This window comes from Cervus elaphus, chromosome 10 (assembly GCF_910594005.1).
Source record: "Cervus elaphus chromosome 10, mCerEla1.1, whole genome shotgun sequence".
In the NCBI taxonomy this organism is placed as follows: Eukaryota; Metazoa; Chordata; class Mammalia; order Artiodactyla; family Cervidae; genus Cervus; species Cervus elaphus.
Window position 1 is genome coordinate 55,518,444 of NC_057824.1, and position 16,669 is coordinate 55,535,112.

At 55.3% G+C, this 16,669-nt stretch overlaps 1 long non-coding RNA gene across 1 annotated transcript; it reads right to left on the minus strand.

The window, feature by feature from the left end:
• Positions 1-596: 596 nt before the first annotated feature.
• LOC122702085 lies at positions 597-2,999 on the minus strand. The gene is made up of 3 exons (XR_006343182.1): positions 2,977-2,999; positions 982-1,080; positions 597-669 (listed from the first exon to the last, which is right to left on the minus strand). It is a non-coding gene; the product is annotated as an uncharacterized LOC122702085 (long non-coding RNA).
• Positions 3,000-16,669: the final 13,670 nt, after the last annotated feature.

The following is a 16,669-nucleotide window of genomic DNA, read 5'->3' on the forward strand; positions in this document are numbered from 1 at the left end:
CCCCAGGTGAAGCGGGCACACTGAGCTGCTCGTCTGGAAGCCTCAGCTGAGCACAGTGGGACCCTGACCCCACCCTTGTGAGGTGGGCGGGGGGGGATGACTTCAAGGGGCTTTGCCCAGCAGAGTTCACGTCAGGCTTGTTGGCAGCAGGCGTTTATTCGGGAATACTTGTGAATGCTTCCTGCACACACGGGGTGGGGGCTGTCCTTCCAGGGCTGCCCCCAATCCCACAGCGGGCCCAGGACTGCGACCTGGGGCTCCAGTTCAAAGAGGAGAAGCAAGCCAAACAGATTCTCTCTTTTAGGAATTTGCAAAAGGAAATATGGAAGGAATGTGCTGTCAGCAGAAGGAACAAGAGCAGAGCAATTGTGAAATATGAGGCTCCTGGGGGAGGTTGAGGACAGGCAGGGCCGGCAAGGCAGGACCAAGGCTTCGAGGAGGCTGAGGAAGATACAGCTCTCCAAGCGTGGCCCAGGGACCCCTGGGGTGCCGGAGGCTCTTCCAGGCGAGAGGTGCTGAGGATCAGTCCTCTCGAGGACGTGAGCTCCTCAGGGCCACTCGTGAGTGACAGCAAGATGGCGGTGCTGACAAGGATGCCGGTTCCCAAACAGGCAGGTGGCGGAGACCCCACATGGCTCTCTCAGCCGTGTGTTTTTTCTTTCTGGAAAACTGTTCTGAAACTTATATTATCAGGTAATGGTCTTATTGTTGTTATTTACAAATAAATGAGCATGAAAGCAGTTCTCAGTTTAAATTTCTGTTACAGAGAAGAATGAAATAAGAGCTACTCAAAAGTTTTTAAGAGTTAAAGAGGTTCTGAGCCCAGAGATTTGAGAATTGATGGTGTAAAGAGAAGCAAAGACCCACGAGGAGAAAGGATGCCCCTATCCTCTGGGTGGGAGAGGATCCCGCCCAGCCGCGGCTTCCTACATGTCTCCGTGTGGCTGGAGTGTGCGTCTTTTCCTGCGGACCCCGTCTCACCCTCTCCTTTGCAGGTGGTGCAGGTCAGTCCATGGGGAAGTGGCAGGTGGACTCACAGGGTCCCGGGGAGGGCAGGGAGGCTAGGAGGACATTTCCCGGCTGGGGGAGAAAAGGAGAGAGATTTCCAGCGAAGCAGATCCTGGTGGGCAGGGAGCTGGCCCCAGCCTGGCTGACTGACCCGGGGCGTGGGCGGGCTGATTTCACCAGCACGTCCACCCTGCCCTCTCTGGGCTGCCTGCAGCTTCTGCCTTTCGGGTTCTCCATCCTGCGGTTACAGTAATGGCAGACCCTTGGGGACACACATGGGGAAAAAGGCGTTTTTGAGGTGTGTGGGCCCAGCCTGCATTCCAAAATAGCTCCTGAGATGAGGGTCCCACTGCTGGCCCCGGCCAGGACACAGACCTGTCTGCGGCAAGGGCTGGGCCGAGGCGGTCAGGGCCGAGGACACCTGTTTGTGCCCACCAGGCTGGGTCACAGGGCAGTGGGCACTCGGACGTTTGCCAAGGCTGGTGTGGCCAGACCCGTCAAAGAGGACTCTTTGACCCTCGGGAGGGAGGTCGCCCCTGGGAGCTCTGTGGGGTGCGTGGGTGGGGCCCGCAAGCCCAGGCCTCTGACGGGGCGTGTGAGACGGGAAGGGCCAGTGCCATGCGGGATGGCCGAGGGGCTGCGCCCGCCCCGGGAGGGAGTGTGCTTCGGTCACAGGGCCCCGACGCCGCAGGCCTGTGGGGGAACCGCGGTGGCAGGCCCCACGCACCTCTCGCAGAAAGGAAGTCAGAGACTCGTGCGAGCCCTGGGCCAGGCTCCCGAGCCACTGTGTGGAGGTCGCTTCCTGCCCCGCTGGGCCGCGTGCCTGGCCGGCAGCTCTCCCGCGTACTCTTGGCTGCCCCCGTGGGCCTGGGCTCAGGCTGCAGAGGGGCAGGCTTCCAGGCGGATGGAGCCAAAGGCTTCCTGGACAAACTGGAGTTGCCTCAGGCCAACTGGGATGGGATTCCCGCAGGACTCCCGCGCCGGCTCGCTGCTGCCTGCTGGCCACCGTGCCCGGGGCGGGGGCGCAGGAGGACGCTTGGTGCAGGGTCAGGACCAAGACACACCAGGGCCACGTGACATTTGCGGAGAGGGGTTGCTTGCTGTTTCCTCTCCTCTGAGATTGCCATCTCCCCAGGTCAGATAAAACCCAAATAAATGCCCAATGCTCAGTAAAATAATGAGCCACAGTAAACCCATGGCTTATTAACATAAACAGTATTTCCAAGAAAAAGTAACTCCTGTCATCAGCTCAGAGGGCCTCCTGCTGCCCAGGCATCATGGGAGGGCACAGGTGCCCCTGCTGGACACACACTCACACACACACACATACACATGACCACACGGACACACACACACACACATTCAGGGCACATAGACACACACACACGGGCACATGGACACACACACACATTCAGGGCACACAGACACACACGGGCACATGGACACACACACAGGCACACAGACACACACATACACATTCAGGGCACACAGACACATGCACACACAGGCACACACATGGAAACACACAGGCACACAGACACACACACACACATTCAGGGCACACAGACACACACGGGCACACACATGGACACACACACACGGGCACATGGACACACACACACACATTCAGGGCACATAGACACAGACACACACACACACACATTCAGGGCACACAGACACAGACACACGCACACACATGGATACGCACACACACGGGCACATGGACACACACACACGGGCACACACACACACGGGCATACACACACACACAGACACACACACATGGACACATGGACACACGCACACACACGGGCACACACATGGACACACACACACGGGCACACACACACACAGGCGCACACACACACACTCACACATGGCACACGGACAAACACACACATGGGCACATGGACACACACACACACACACACATTCAGGGCACATAGACACACACACGGACACACACACCTGACTCAGGGTTACAGCATGACCCGTGCCCGCCCGACCGGTCTTGACGTCTGTAATCTGGGCACCAGACTGTGTGTGTCCATCCCGACCACCAACCTCCTTGAGGCCGTCACGATGAATTCTAGGTGCATTTTATCTGACTCACACCAGTCATCATGCCTGGAAATTCTGAATCTGGACGATAAACACTGGCTCCAGAGGATACCGGGGGAAGGGCAGGGGCTGAGTGGGCGTGCCCCCCTCTCTTTTAGCCCCCAGCCCTCCAGGACACCCCCTCACCCTCTAGACAATGCCCTGAGAATCCCAAACCAGAGCCTCTCAAGGATTAAATCAGGCCCTGGAGGTGAGGAAAAGGGGCCCCTCCTGTTCTGGCTGAGGCCGAGAGGAGAACCCAGCCACGGCCTGCACGCCGCCTCCCGGGGATGCGGGGTCCTCACTCAGGGCCCCCTGCCCCCCAACACCCGCCGCTAGGTGGGCCGACAGTGTCAAGGCAGCAGGAGGGACTGTGAGCTGGGGGCTGGGGCTAATCCCAGATCACCGCCCTGGGGCTAGGCAGGCGGCCCTGGGGGATAGCGCGGTCTCCTCTCCTTTGTGCTGAGCACCGCCCCACCCCCCCACCAATCCTGAGAGCGCCTTGCTGAGGCCCTCAGAGGCCCCCGTGCACTCCAGGTCCTGGGAATGCTGGGCCTGAGTGGGCAGGAAACACGATCGGGCCCTAATAGTCTGTGGGGATTAGCGGGGCCCAGGCAGCCCCTTCTCCAGGTGAGCTCTCTGCTGCCCTGCCGGGACCACCCTCCCCAGAGCGGGGCCTCCTGTGAGCCTGGATTAGTCTGGGAGAACAGGTTCGTCTCCGGGGCCGTGAAAGGCCCGCGAGCCCCGTGCAGTGCACAGGTGCGCGGACTGCAGGCAGGGAGGGGAGGGCAGCGGCAGTCCAGGTTCGGGGATGGCTCCCTGCCCCCGGCCCCACGTGGGCCTGAGCGGGGCCTGGGCTTCCCCTGGGCCGGGCTCACCTGTGCTCACCCAAGCCCCCGCCTCCCCACCGGGGGGCCCGGACCTGCACCGCCCCCGCAGCCAAGGCCCGAGCCCCCGCCCGCTTGCTGAGCCCCGCTTGCTACCCCAGCCCCTCTCTCCCAGACGCCGCTCCCCCTCCTCCCTGCGTCCTGAGCCCCCTGCACCCTCTGCACCAGCAGTGTGTTCTGCTTTCCAGAGACGAAAGGTCGCCTCCAGCTCCTGGATTCTAATGGCCTGTGTGTTAACGCTGGGCGACAAAGCATCTCTCTCTTAGTTGTGTGTCTGTTCTATTGTCTGTCTGTCTATCACCATTTATCATCTAGTCTTGTTTAATGACAGTTGGGGCCCTTTGCAGGGGATTCAGTTTATAGGATGAGGGAGAAAGAGAAACTCTGTCTTTGAATAAATTTTAATTGTAGTTATAAAACACAGTTAATCTCTACCACCTTAACCTTTTTTTAAAAAAAAGACTTTATCTGTTTATTTCTGGCTGCACTGGGTCTTTGTTGCTGCGCGTGGGCCTCAGCTGCGGGGACGGGGGCCACTCTGTTGCTGCTGTGGGTGGGCGCTCAGGATTGTAGCGCACGGGCTTCCGGGTAACGTGGGTCTTCCTGGGCCAGGGATCAAACCTGTGTTCCCTGCATTGGCAGGCAGATTCTTAACCCCTGGCCCACCAGGGAAGTCCCTCACCCTAACTGTTTTTAAGGTCAGATCGGGGGCATCAGGCACATCCACACTGCTGTGTACCCACTGCCAGAAACTTCTCGTCTTCCCAGCCCAAGACTCCGTGCTATTAAGTCCTACCTCCCCACCTTCCCTAGGCCCTGACCCCCACCCCCATCTTCTGTCCGTGTGAATCCACTGCTCCAGTAACCTCATAGGATCACGCAGCTTTTGTCCATGTCGGGCTCAGCTCAGCGAGCATCAGGTCCGCAAGGTTCACCCAAGCTGTAGCAGGTGTCAAGGCTTCCTTTCTGAGCCTGAGTGATACCCCGTTGTGTGACTGGGCCACATTGTGTTCTTCTATCATCCACTTTGGGACACTTGGGTTACTTCCACCTTTTTTAAATACAGTAAAAATTTGATTTATTCTTTTTCTGTTGTTTTTTTGAATTTTTTGGCTGCACCTTGCAGCATGTGGGATCTTAGTTTCCAGACCAGGGACTGAACCTGCACCCCCTGCAGAGGAAGCGCGGAATCTTAACCCCACCGCTAGACCTCCCGCCAAGGAAGTCCCTGCTTCCTCCTTTTACTTGCTGTCAATCACGCTGCTATGAACATGGGTGTGAAAATGTCACTTTTGAGATCCTGTTTTTAATTCTTTTGGATTTACAGCCAGGAGTGTGATTACTGGATCATGGGGTGGTTCTATTTTTAATTTTTGAGGAAACTTATACCATTTTCCAAAGCAGCTGCACTATTTTGTATTCCTGTTAACAGTGCGCAAAGTTCCAATTTCTCCTCATTCTTGCCCAAACTGGTTATTTTCCCCCACCCCCTTTTTTGATCATGGCCGTCCTTATCTCACAGGTTTTGATGTGTTTTTCTGTGAGGATCAGTGATGTTGACCATCTTTTCATGTGCTTGTGGGCCATTTGCCTATCATCTTTGGAGAAACATCTATTCAAATCTGTTGCCCACTGTTTTTTTTTTTTTTTTAAATCAGTTTGTTTGATTTTTTTGTTGAGGTGTAGGAGTTTCTATAAATTCTGGTTATTACCCCACATAAGATATACAATTGCAGATGTTTTCCCCATTCTGTGCAGTTTTCATTATTCGCTGTGCAGGATTTAAAAGGTTTGATGTAGCCATTGGTTGGTTTTTGTTTTTGCTGCCTGTGCTGTTTGGTATGAGAATCTCTCTGTAACTGACTCTTGCTGAGGATGGCTCAGGCTCCTTTCCTCCTTGAGGGAGCTTCTTAGTATCAGACACTTAATTAGTTGGCACATTAGTTGTTTCCAAAATACCATTCTTTTTCTTATTTTGATCTTTGGGAAACCTTGATATTCGAAGCAGGCCTTTGCTGCTTGCTCTTATGAAGACCCTTTGGGGAGAACGTTTGGTATTTCCAGAGGGAGGTAGGTGCCAGATTTTCTTAGGGAAGAGGGGTCAGGCCCACGGACAGCCATGTGAAAGCTAACATCCCCTCCGACCGTTGGGCGGGCAGGTTGGGTGAGTACCAGGGTGGTCTGGAGGTGGGAGGGAGAGTGGGGGAGGGCAGCTCAAAGCCCAGGGGGTTGCAGGGTGGGGGGCTTGGCTGTGGGCCCAGCTGCCCCGACACCCCCCGCCCTGGAACTGCAGGCCTGAGTCTGTCAAAACACCAGCTGGTGTCCACCCGCGCACCTCCCCTCCTGCTGGGATCCAGAAACTCAGACAGCTGGTTCCAGTCCCACCTTGGGTCCTGGCGCTCCCCAGACCCTGAGCAAGGGGGGTGCTTGGATTTTAAAAGAAGCCTGAGTCCGCCTTCATGAAGGGGCAGGCGCAGATAGGGGGCCAGATGCTGGGGCGGCCCCCTCTGTGGGGGGCTGTGTAGTTCAGACGAAACGAGGGGAGGTGGGAGCCGACCTGGGCGTCCCCCAGACGCACCCCATCCCTGGGCGGGCGCTCACCCGCACACCAAGGGGGCCCAGGTAGGTGGCCGGCCGGATCGGAGGTCCTGGGCTGGAGACTAGAGGTGTGACCATGAGAGTGGGGAGGTCATGGACGTAAATGCTTCCTACTTTAGAGGTGAGATCAGCTCTTTAAATTCAGTAAATTCTTTGCCAGATACCACCAGCGCATGAAGAGTGCACACATCCTAAGTGCACAGGTCCTTCTTTTTTCTTTCTTTCCCTTTTTGTTTTCCCAAACAAAATAAGCCCACATGAGGAGCCAGCACCAGATCGAGAAACTTGACCCGCACCCAGAAGTCCCTCTGGATCATTTCTTCCAGAAAAGTGTGCGTCAACTTGTAAGACTCCCCACACCGCAGCGCAGGGGAGTGAATGGAGCTGAGTTAGCAGAGCAGAGATGTGGAGGAGATGGAGGTGACTGGAGTTCTCAGGACATAGAATTGCATGGAGAGAAAACTCCAGAAGTTTTCAGAGTCCTTGAGAATTCAAGAGATTGTTGCATGTGAGAAAACTACCCAAAGCAAAGAAAAGAATAACCTAGTCAAAAATGGAGCCTGTTTTTACCACAAGCTGGAATGTCTTGGGATTCATAGCATGGGGTGGGTAGTACTCAGAGGTCTAGCCTCAAGAGTGGAAAATATTACCAGCAAGGTAAGTTTTACAATGTCTGGCATCCAGCAAAAAATTAGCAGTCATGCAAAGAAGAAGGAAACTATGACTCATAACAGGCAGCAAAATCAATCAATTGAAAGTGACAAAGAACTAACATGGGTGTTAGAATTAGCAGGTGACATCAATATAGTTATTTGCACTTTATTCCATCTGCACAAAAAGTTAAATAGAGACATAGAAAGTAAAGAAAAAGACCGAAATCAAACTTTTTGGAATGAAAAGCTACAGTATTTAAGATGAGAAATTATATGGAGAAAAAAATTTAATGGCAGATTAGACATTATAGAAGAAAAGATTAGTGCATTTGAAGACATATCAATAGAAACTATCCAAAAATTAAATACATAGAGGAAAAAATTGAATGAAACAACTGAGCTTTGGGACAACATATATATGACCCAACATGTGTATCATTGGAATCCCTAAATGAGAAGAGAAAGTAGAAAGAGGACAGAAAAAAGATTTGAAGAAATAAGGGGTGAAAAGCCTCCAAGTTTGATGAAAAATATAAATCCACAGATCCAAGACTCTGAATGAGTCACAAACATAAGATATGAGGAAGACCACACCAAAGCATGCTATAAATTGCTCAAAACTAGTGCTAAATGGAAAATCAGAGATTGCGTTGTGCAGAGACATGTGATAGCAGACTTTCATTTGAACCAGTGAAGCTTGAAGACAGAAGAACAGCACCTCTAATTTGATATAAAATTTCTGTAAACTTTGAATTCTATACCCAGAGTAAAAAAATCTTGTTGTCAAAAAGGCAAAATAAAGACCATCCAGATATAATGAAAGAATTGATCTCCAGTAGACTTGTACTATAAGAAATAGGAAAGCAAGACATGCAGGCGGAAGGAAACTAATATCAGATATAAACATGGATCTACACAAAATAAATGAAGAGGATTGGAAATGGTTAACACCAGGGATAAGTCTGTAAGCCTGATTGCTGTTCAAATCTCCTTACAAGCAATTGAGTTTGGGGAGTGGCGGAGTGAAGAGTTTAGGAAACTTTTCCCCAGACAAATAGCTCTATTAAGCTGGTCCAATTAGCAAAGACAATCATTCAGAATTTCTGGAGACTGACTAAAGGGAGCCACTCACTCCACAATATCCCCAGAACTTGGCAAGTGGAGTGAGGCTGAGACTCGAGCTGAGGGTCACTCCCGACCCAGGGATCTGAGCAACAGAAGAGCCATTGCCTCCAGCTTTCTGAGACAAGCAGCTTCCATGTGGACCCAGCAGACCCACCTCCCAAGAAGGAGCCTCAGAGAGCTCTACCCAGTGGTGGCTGCTCTGCAGGGCAGATCCAGGCAGAGGCAGGTGAAGAGTGCAGAAATTCTCTCCTTGAGCTCCGTGCCACTGGAGGGCTGTCCCGGGGGATCAGCAGCTGTGGGTCAGCTCCCAAGGTCCTGGTGAGGGTGGTTGAGGACGGGTGACCCAGGTGTGTTCAGACCAGGGCGCGTTGGCGCAGCCCAGCCTGTTGGCCTCTGAGCCGCTGGCGGTCAGGACCGGGTAATGGACACACCTTTACTGCCCCTGCCTTCCCGAAGCTCTTCATGGCGGTGAGCTGGGTGGGGTGGCTAGTGAAGTGTGGGCCCTTACATCAGCAGGTCCTGCACCATAGCACAGAACTTCTGCTCAGGGGAAGGTCAGAGCAAGCTCTGAAGACTGCCAACAGCTTTCCCTTGCCGGGAGGCCTGACCTTATTTGGATTGGACTACAGAGCAGTTTTTTCATGCTGTTCGAACAAAGCTAGTGGAGGTGATGGAATTCCAGTTGAGCTATTTCAAATCCTGAAAGATGATGCTGTGAAAGTGCTGCACTCAATATGCCAGCAAATTTGGAAAACTCAGCAGTGGCCACAGGACTGGAAAAGGTCAGTTTTCATTCCAATCCCAAAGAAAGGCAGTTCCAAAGAATGCTCAAACTACCGCACAATTGCACTCATCTCACACGCTAGTAAAGTAATGCTCAAAATTCTCCAAGCCAGGATTCAGCAATACATGAACCGTGAACTTCCAGATGTTCAAGCTGGTTTTAGAAAAGGCAGAGGAACCAGAGATCAAATTACCAACATCCGCTGGATCATTGAAAAAGCAAGAAAGTTCCAGAAAAACATCTATTTCTGCTTTATTGACTATGCCAAAGCCTTTGACTGTGTAGATCACAATAAACTGTGGAAAATTCTGAAAGAGATGGCCATACCAGACCACCTGACCTGCCTCTTGAGAAACCTATGTGCAGGTCAGGAAGCAACAGTTAGAACTGGACATGGAACAATAGACTGGTTCCAAATAGGAAAAGGAGTATGTCAAGGCTGTATATTGTCACCCTGCTTATTTAACTTATATGCAGAGTACATCATGAGAAATGCTGGGCTGGAAGAAGCACAAGCTGGAATCAAGATTGCTGGGAGAAATATCAATAACCTCAGATGTGCAGATGACACCACCCTTATGGCAGAAAGTGAAGAGGAACCAAAAAGCCTCTTGATGAAAATGAAAGAAGAGAGTGAAAAAGTTGGCTTAAAGCTCAACATTCAGAAAACTAAGATCATGGCATCTGGTCCCATCACTTCATGGGAAATAGATGGGGAAACAGTGGAAACAGTGTCAGACTTTATTTTTTGGGGCTCCAAAATCACTGCAGATGGTGATTGCTGCCATGAAATTAAAAGACGCTTACTCCTTGGAAGGAAATTTATGACTAACCTAGATAGCGTATTAAAAAGCAGAGACTTTACTTTGCCAACAAAGGTCTGTCTGGTCAAGGCTATGGTTTTTCCAGTGGTCATGTATGGATGTGAGAGTTGGACTGTGAAGAAAGCTGAGCACCGAAAAATTGATGCTTTTGAACTGTGGTGTTGGAGAAGACTCTTGAGAGTTCCTTGGACTACAAGGAGATCCAAACAGTCCATCCTAAAGGAGATCAGTCCTAGGTGTTCATTGGAAGGACTGACGCTGAAGCTGAAAGTCCAGTACTTTGGCCACCTCATGTGAAGTGTTGACTCATTGGAAAAGACCCTGATGCTGGGAGGGATTGGGGGCAGGAGGAGAAGGGCACAACAGAGGATGAGATGGCTGGATGGCATCACCGACTCGATGGACATGAGTTTGAGTAAACTCCGGGAGTTGGTGATGGACAGATGGACAGGGAGGCCTGGTGTGCTGCAATTCATGGGGTCGCAAAGAGTCGGACACGACTGAGCGACTGAACTGAACTGAACTGATAGAGCAGTTTATGCTCCAGGACGTCACTGAAAACAATAGAGTAATCAGCTAGCAGCAGATTGGTGTGGTACCAACAGAGGCAGACAAGCCAGAAATGTAATGGGCAGATTATGGAAAAATATAATCAGAGAGCTCCTGGCTGAAACCTGAGTCATCCTTGGTGGTCTTCTAGGCTGTGAGCAAGCTGAATCTGCACCCTGTGCAGTGACAGAGAGAAGACTGTCCTGGAGGAAGCCTAGATATTGTACTTAGCAATATCTAAGACGTTCAGGAAACTACCACAAACACGTTCAAAGAAGTAAAGGAAACCATGTTGAAGGACTTAAAGGAAGGCATGGTGATAATGACTTACAAAATACAGACTATCAGAGAAGGTAGAAATATCAGAAAGAACCAACTGAAGTTGCAAGTCGAAAGTATGATAACCAAAGTGAATAATTCACCAGACAGGCCCCACAGCAGATCTGAGCTGGCAGAAGAAAGAGTCAGTGAACTCAAAGACAGATGAATACCAATTGTGTAACCCGAATAAAAGAAAAAAAAAGCAATGAGAAAAATGAACACAGCCACGGAGGAATGTGGGGCACCATTCAGCAAACAGCACATGCGGAGCAGGAGTACTAGGAGAGAAGGAAACTATTGGAAGAAACAATGGCTGAAAACTTCCTGAAGTTGATAAATAACAGTGAGGATCCGAGAAGGATAAATACAGAGAGATCCATTGGGCGTGCACTTCAGATTCCACGACACAGGCAAGGTGAAAGAGAAAGGGCAAAGGTACAGAGCAGACAGCAGTCTCGAGGAAGCTGGGGCTTCTGTGGATTAGCCCAGTTGGAGAGAAAGGAGCCAGAAGGAGAAGCTTCTTATCACATGCTTCCATTTGTATAGACCCTAGGAAATGTGGACTAATGTGGGGTGATAGCCTATCTGTGAGTTTATTGTGGGGGTGGTTTCACAACTATGTTTATGTACAAACAGTATACATACACAGAGGTCAGTTACCAGTTTTACACTTAAAGTATGTGCAGTTCGTTGTATGAAAACGATACCTCAGTAAATTTGTTTTTTGAAAGTGAATCAATACGTAAAACTCATCACTTCTTAATTAGTTCACATTTTGCTCCCCAGGCAGACAGGAAATATTTAGGCTTTCGGGCTGTATGACTGACAAGGCTGTGTTCCCGTCAAAGTTTATTTGACAAAATAGGTGTAAATCTGTTGACCTTGGGGCTATGATTTGCAAACCCGTTCCTGATTGGGAGAAGGAAATGGCCACCCACTCCAGTCTTCTTGCCTGGAGAAGCCCACGGACAGAGGAGCCTGGCGGGCTACAGTGCACGGGGTCGTGAACGTTGGACACGACCTAGTGACTGGAGCAGCACGTGATCTGGAGGTCGCCTAACCTGGCCTTCTGGACGGGGCGGGAGCATCTGCTGCTGACCCTGACCTTGGAGGTTCGCGGCTGGACCCCTGCCTGTTGGCCCAGGAGCATTCACAGCTTAAAGAGCAGACTTCTCAGGCCTTGGCGTCTCCCTAGGTGTGGGTCGAGAAGTGGCTCTGGGATGGGGGTCACACCTTTACTCACACCTTCACTGCCTCTGCCTTCCCGGCCAGGTGGGCCTGGCCGGCCAGAGTGGCCTCAGGGTCTAGTCCGGATGGGAAACAAGTGGCCAGGTCTCAGTCGGGCTGCGGGGGGCCTTTGCCCCAAGGCCCTTGGCTCACAGGGCGCTTCGGCGCCCGTGGCCCCCCCTCACTCGTTTGTCCCAGGGTAGGTGCCCATGGCCCCACCTCACTCCTCTGCCCCTCGGGTACGTGCCCTGTGCCCTCATGTGGCATCCTGGGCTATCAGGCCCTGCCCCCGCCACGAGGCCACCGTCGAGGCCGAGGGATTGGACAGCGAGGCTTGGGCTTGAGTCCTTTCTCTCCTGCCAGAGTGGCCCCGAGCAGCCGCTGATGGTCTCTGAGCCTCGGGTTTTCCCGCTGCACAGACAGTGCGCTCTGTGGCCTGAGAGGCTCCGCAGGACAGAGGGCTAGGGCCGCCCCCCAGCCCCTGGGGAGGCTGACGCTGAGGTCCGGATGCTGTGTCAGGGCTGGCAGCTTCCTGGGGACCTGCCTACGAAGGCCACATGGGCCAGCCCTCCTCCTGCCCCCACCCCTGGAATGAAGGCGGGGCACTGGGGGCCCCCAGACGCCCAGCCAAGGGGTCCAGGCGGCACACTTGCTGTGAAGGCAGTGCCTGCGGCAAACAGGTGGGGAGGCGGGGGCCGCCCCTCCCACCACCGCCCAGCCCACCCTCGGGGCCTGGGGCCCTCCCCACCTGCCACTGGAGGCCACGCGGCTCTGCAGGAAGAAGTGGCCTGGGGGTGGGTCAGTCCCGGCAGGGGGGCCCGGGCCCTGTGGGGTGCAGCCTGGGGGCCCCAGGTCCCGGGGCCACAGCCCAGGAAGGTGCAGGGCACGGGGTGGGCCGCCCAGCCCCCAGGAGCCAGCCTCCATCGAGGCCCCTGGCGGGGATGCACCATGTCTCTCTCTCTCTCTCTCTCTCTCTCACACACACACACACACACACACACACACACACACACACGTGTGCATGCATTCCACTGCAGTGAGTGCACACCTGGGCTTCCCGAGGGGAGGATCTGTCCTTACTTGCGGTGGCAGCTAGAAGTCCCCATGGACTCTAGTCTGGTCCTGAGCCGCCTGTGGCCTGAGCCCCCACCGGGGCCGGGTGTGACCCAGCCTAGAGACAGGCCACCTGGTGAAGGGCCAGACCCACCACGCTCCCTCAGGATGGGGGTGTGGGGAGCCCTGCTCTGGCCCATCGTTCCCCAGTGCCCTAAACTCTGTGTTCCCTGCTGGACACCCTCTTGGCTGGGGTTCCACCTCGGTGGGCTCTCCCCCTGGCCTGACACTCCTCTGCACCCCACCCTGCACCCTCCTCACCCCACTGCTGGCAGTGGGTCCTCGCTGTCCACAGATACAGTGCTCAGAGCCGGTGTCCGGTTCCTGCTGGCTCCAGGCTGAGCGCCCGGCACCGCCCGCAGGCTTTCTGGACTCCAGGTCCTGAGCTGCTGGCAGGCTCCTGCTTACCAGCGTGTTTGTTGTTTCCATGTGGTCCCCTCCTCCAGGAAGCCCTCCAGAGACCCTCCATGGAAAATGACCTGGCCCTCACTCCCTTGCAGGACAGATGTCTCCTGCTGAGTCCTGATTCAAAGCTGGCCCCAGCCAACGATGGGGGGGGGGTGAGGGATGGGGGTGCATGCCACGTGACTCAGAGCCAGCCACAGGCCCCCAGAGCAGCAGCGGCCAGGCCTCCCCAGCCCTCTCTCTGCCAGCTGGGACAGGCGCTCAGACCTTGGCCTTGCCACAGAATTCTATCTTTAACTCCTGGACAGCCAATTCTTCTCTATTTTGAGAGAAAAAAATTCCACTCTGGAGTCTGGTTCAAAAAGTCCTTGTCCAGTTAGGCCAGTTCCCTAGAGAAACCACTGGCCTTTGCCATGCTCTTGGGGGGGCAGGGGGGGCGATGGAGAGGAGGAGACGATGAGGGAGAAGAAGATGGGGAGGGGGCTGGAGGGGGAGGGGGTGAAGTCGGGGGAGGGGGAGGGAGAGGGGGAGGGAAGGGGCAGGAGGGGAGGGGGATGAGGAGGGGGGAGGGACAGGAGGGGGAGGGGATGAGGAGGGGGAGGAGAGGGGCAGGAGGGGAGGGGGACGAGGAGTGGGGAGGAGATGAGGAGGGGGAGGGAAAGGACGGGGGAGGGGGCAGGTGGGCAGAGCTGGAGCAGCTGGTCCCAGGTGCCTCCTTGGGGCTGACTGCGGGGCTGATGCGGAGGTGACCCTGGTGGGCCCCCCACCCTTGCTCCAGCCGCAGGAAGCTCCCACCATGCCTCGTCTTGACCTTCTGCCCCTCGCAGTGTGGCCGCATCTGGCTCGGGCCCCCAGCACGGTCTGTGCTGTAGTAAAGCCCACGACGCATGTGCGCCTCCTGGGTGCTGGGCTGTTTCTGGTGTGACAGGCACACGCCTGGACACGTGTATGTGCACCCCTGCACATGCATCTGTGGGAACCTGTCTCCCCGGGGCCCCAGCCCGCGCCCTCACCCGACGGCCGGAGCGCACATTGTCTGAGTCAGCAGCGATGTCCGCCGCCATCTGCATTTGCTGTGACCATCTGTGGGCACAGAGTCGTCTCGCTGGGCTTTCTGAGAGATTTTTAAAAAATTGACAGACTTCATTTTTTTAGAGCAGCTTTAAGTCGACAGGAATCTGAGCAGAAAGAACAGGGGCCCCTATAAACCCCCACCAGACACACGCTGTCCCCAGATGTCACTCTCATCCTGCATGCATGCTCGCCGTCGAGCCAACATCGCTTTGCTCTCACCGATGGCCGCTTGCGGTCACCTTCAATCCTCACTTGGTGTCTTACGTTTCTGGTGCTCAGACGAGTTCACCCTTTGTGCACTGACTTCACTGCCCTAAGGACCACCCCTCAGGGCCTTCAGCTGCTTCCGACCTCGCTGCCGTCTCTGTGGTTTCCCTCCTGCAGGACTTCTCTCAGAAACGCCGATCAGACCACGGCACTCCCCACGGCCCAGCAGCTGTGCGTCTGTGCGCCGGGCGTCCTGAGTCTATCACCAAGGTTGCAGGGCAGCCAAGGAGAGACTGTCTCTGCTCCAGGAGATTCAGGAGCCGGGGTGGGGGGTGGCGGTGGCTGCAGCCGTGAAACCCACAGACAGCGGCTGAGCAACGCGGCCCCAGACACGCTGGTGTCGAGGACAGAGGTGCTCCGGGGGCTCCTGAGGAGGGGAGGGGGAGCAGGGCTTTCTGGGCAAAGCCGGGTGGACGGGGCGTCGGCAAGCCCGCAGAGACAGAAGGCCAGCACGGTGGCCCCGCGGGGCTCTGAGAGGCAGCGGGCCACAGACGGGGCAGAGCCGAAGGCTGGGGCTGCAGCGCTTGTCTTCCCTGCCTGGAACCCGGCGCCTGTGTCCCTGCGGGGACCATCTCCCCCGCCTCATGCCCGTCCTCCAGGACGGCAGGGCCACGTCCGTGCCTGGGCCGCTGCGGTGCGCCAAGGTCAGGCGGCTGCCCTCCTGTATCAGTGTGCAAGGGGTGTCTGCAGGCCAGGAAGGTGCCGGGCTGGCTGTGGGAGGCGACTGCAGGTAGCGTCTTGGGACCTGCGCCACTGAGCCTCCCCAGCTGAGAAACCAGCACGCCAGTGAAGGGACCTGGGCCTCAGCTCCAAGTCACCCGGCACGGCTGCTGCGTGACACACACCCAAGCCAGCAGCTCCGACTCCCTTTCTGCCGCACGAGATCCTTGCCGGGCCCTGGCGGCCTCGGCTCCAGCCTCCTGGTGGGGGTCACTCTTAAATGGGGGTCTGAGATGAGGGTCTCAAAGGGGCAGAGGACCCATCTGAGCCCTAGGGCCCTTTTTGTTCCCTCCAAACAGTGGGACCAGGCCGCTGGGAGGGGCTTGTGGTGGACAAGCTGTCGCCTTCTGGGTGACACGGAGGTGAAGGATTCAAAGTCCCCTCTCTGCAGCCAGGGGTCTTGAGAGAGGGAGGCCCCAGCAACAACACCGTCCATTTCTGATGCCCGCCTTGGTCTCCGTCCGCTCCTCACGGAGACGGGGGAGGTGGGCAAAGGCCCTTGGAGGGAGGCTGGCTGAGAGGGGAAGATGGTCCCTGGAAAGCCGGGGCTGCAGCCCCTCGTCCCACCTCCAGGCCTGAGGCTTTCTGGACATTGGCTCTGGGTGCCGAGCCGGGCTGAGACCCTGCAGTTTCTGGGTCCTCACGGGCCAGATGAGGGCGGCCCCGTGCGGAGTGGCAGGGCCCGACGGCACCCTCAGGCAGACTCACCAGGGCCCCTGGAGGTCAGGTGAGTGTCCCCCATCTCCCCCTGCACCCCCGTCTCTACGCTCTGCCCCTCCCCCCAGCTCTGTGTCATGCAGACCCTCCGGCTGCCCTCCTGAGTCCCCCCGCATTGTGGGCATCGGGCTCTTGGCTTGAAGGTGGGAGGGCAGTGGGGAGGGGATGAGCCCCAAGGCTCCTCTTCCATCGTCCAGAACCAACCCATCCACATGATGTGCTCAAAGCTGAGGCTGCAGGACACTTGCCCCCACCTCCAGGCCCAGCCGTCTGGAGGCCTCAGGCCCAGATGCCCAT